Source organism: Elephantulus edwardii, unplaced genomic scaffold (assembly GCF_000299155.1).
Source record: "Elephantulus edwardii isolate Elephantulus edwardi_28Jun2011 unplaced genomic scaffold, EleEdw1.0 scaffold00059, whole genome shotgun sequence".
In the NCBI taxonomy this organism is placed as follows: Eukaryota; Metazoa; Chordata; class Mammalia; order Macroscelidea; family Macroscelididae; genus Elephantulus; species Elephantulus edwardii.
In genome coordinates, this window is record NW_006399809.1 from 9,395,651 (window position 1) to 9,398,564 (window position 2,914).

Consider the following 2,914-nt stretch of genomic DNA (forward strand, 5'->3'; position numbering starts at 1 on the left):
TGGAGAGGGACATCATGCTTGGGAGGGTGGAGGGACAGCGCAGGAGAGGAAGGCCCTCTGGGGGGTGGATTGATTCGGTGACTGGGGCAATCGGGATGAGTGTGTCGGAGGCAATGAGATTGGCACAGGACAGAACAGAGTTTAGAGCTGTTGTACATAGGATTGCTATGAGTCGCAAGCAACTCGACAACAACAACTGAAGTGAGATGGTATCTCATTGTGGTTTTGATTTCCATCTCTCTTATTGACAGTGATTTTGAGCATGTTTTTATGTATTTAAGGATATATATGGAGCTCTGGTTTCCTAGTGAAAAAACTGCACTGCAACCCCAAAGGCCTGTGGTTCAAATCCATTAGCTGCTCCACAGGAGAAGGATGATGAGCAATCTCCTCCCATGTGATTTACTGCCTAGAGGTCAGTTCTGACTCGATGGTACGCAACAAGAATAATTATACACACACACACACACACACACATATTCATAAACCCATAAGCAATTCAAAATTGCTCATGCATTGGATGTATATGAGGGAGCAAAGGAAGATGATCTGGTAGAGGAAATGAGGCACAAGTCATGAAAGTTCTGATGCCATTAGCAAGGGATTTTTTTCCTTGAGGGCAAAGAGAGTTAATTCAAGAGGAGTGATGTAATCAGATTTACCATTTAAAAATATCGCAAAGATGAAACAACCACGTAAGGTGAAGACTGAAGTGGAGAAATTGGAAACACAGGTACTAGCAAGGAGACTGCTGAGCCCAGTAAAAGCCCCAGACATTGGAATTATCTATGGGTGGGAGGAGGGTTAAGCTACAGAGGAGGCAAAATTAGCTGGAAGCAGTGACCTGATTAAGCAAGGGGGTGAGGGAAAGGGAAGAATGCCAGGTAACACCTGAGCTTCTGAAATGGGCAAGTAAGCAGATAATAGTGCTATTTTCTAAAATCTGGCATGGAGGACATTTTAGAAAATAGTATAAACTTACTGGACTTCTCCAAATTAAAAGAGAAGATAATAGATCAACACTTAGCCATGTTGAGTCTCTTGCCTAATTTCGAAACTAGAAATCCCGTTTCCAACAAAGTGGGGTGGGTTCTCTCCTCTCTTCCCTTTTCTTTGTGACCCAGTGAAATTTGAATAAAAGGGTCTTAGGTTTAGCTGAGAAAAAGAAAAGAGGTAGAAAAATAAAGGAAAACATAAGCATTTCAATATTTTGAAATAAGACATTGAAGTAACTGAAAATAAAATTCATAAGGTTATAATGTTGCTGTTGTTGTTGTTAGGTGCCATTGAGTCAAGAGCAACTCATAGAGACCTCATGAACAACAGTTCTGAACCCTGTTCTGTCCTGTGCCATTCTCCAATCTCCACTACACTGGTGGTGCCCATTGTTGCAGTCACTATGTCAGCCCACATGGTTGAGAGTCTTTCTCTTTTAGTCCAACTCTCCACCTCACCAAGCATGATATTTCTCTCCAATGAATAGGTTCTCTTAGCAACATGGCCAAAGTATGTGAGATGAAGTTTTATCATCTTTTCCTCCAAAGAGCATTCTGGCTGCAACTTCTCGAAGATATATCGATTTGTTCTTTTGGAAGCCATAAAATATTCAGCATGCTTCTCCAGCACTGCAGTTCAAAGGCTTCAATTCTTATGTCATCCTTATTCATGGTCCAGCTCTCAGCAACATAGCAAGTGATTGAAAAAACCATGGTCTAAATCAGGCACGCCTTAATCCTCAAACTAACATCATTTCTCCTCAATAGTTTGGAGAGATCTCTAACTGCAGACTTTCTCAGTGCAGTATATATCCTCATTTCCTGATGGCTGGTACCAAGTGGATTGATTGTGGAGCCAAGGAAGACGACTTATAGCCAATTTGATGACACCTAACAATAATACAATTCAGGAAGAGAAGGATTTATGGTGTAATCCAATATGAAAATATATTTCTAACTCTTAATTTTTATTTTAAGCCAATTACATTTTTCTGACATTGATAACTTATGTAAATTAAATGTTTTAAAAATTTATTCAGAAAATTAATCAGAACATACCCAGATGAAGGAAAGACATAATTCTAACTGAAATGTGATATAGAGAGTTGTTAAACTTGAATCCAAATTGAGGATGCCTGCAAGCCAATGTAAGGGGGAATGGGGAAGGAAGCAAGTTAGAATATGCAGCTCCAATTTTTTGTAACATTTTTATTTTTTTATGAGAAATTATTTTCTTAGTCAAAAATTGCTAGAGAAGGCATACTATTAAAAGTATATATCTTGCTAAATTGTTGTTGTTGTACAACTCACAGAGACCCTATGAACAGCCAACCTGAACGATGCCTTATCCGGTGCCATCTTCATCATCTCTGAAACGCTGCTGAAGTCACCATGCCAATCCATCTCCTTGGAGGCCTCCCCTCCTTTGCTGACACAGCATCTTTTCAAGTATGATGTCTCTCTCCAATGAATAGCCTTACCTAGCTACATGTCCAAAGTACGAAAGACGAAGCTTCACCATCTTTGCCTCCAAGGAGCACTCTAGAAATATCTAAGACGTATCTGTTTCTTCTTTTGTCAGTCCATGGGATATTCAGTAATCTTCTCCAGTACCACAACTCAAAAGCATTGCTTCTTCTTCTCTCATCCTTATTCATTGTCCAGATCACTGATTTGTAGCAAGAGATTGAGAAGTACATGGCCTGAATTAGGTGCACTTTAGTTTTCTTTTTTTTCTCCTTTTTTTTGTCTTTTTTATTATTAAATTTTATTAGTTTTAATGAACATTTACAGAGATTTTGGGTTTTCCTGCATTCATTGTTGCACTGTTTTCTCCACCCTCATCCCCAGTTCGTTCTTCTTCCCCCACCCATGTCTGTTTTAATTGTCCAATTGCCACAGTGCTTGTCAAAGCCAGT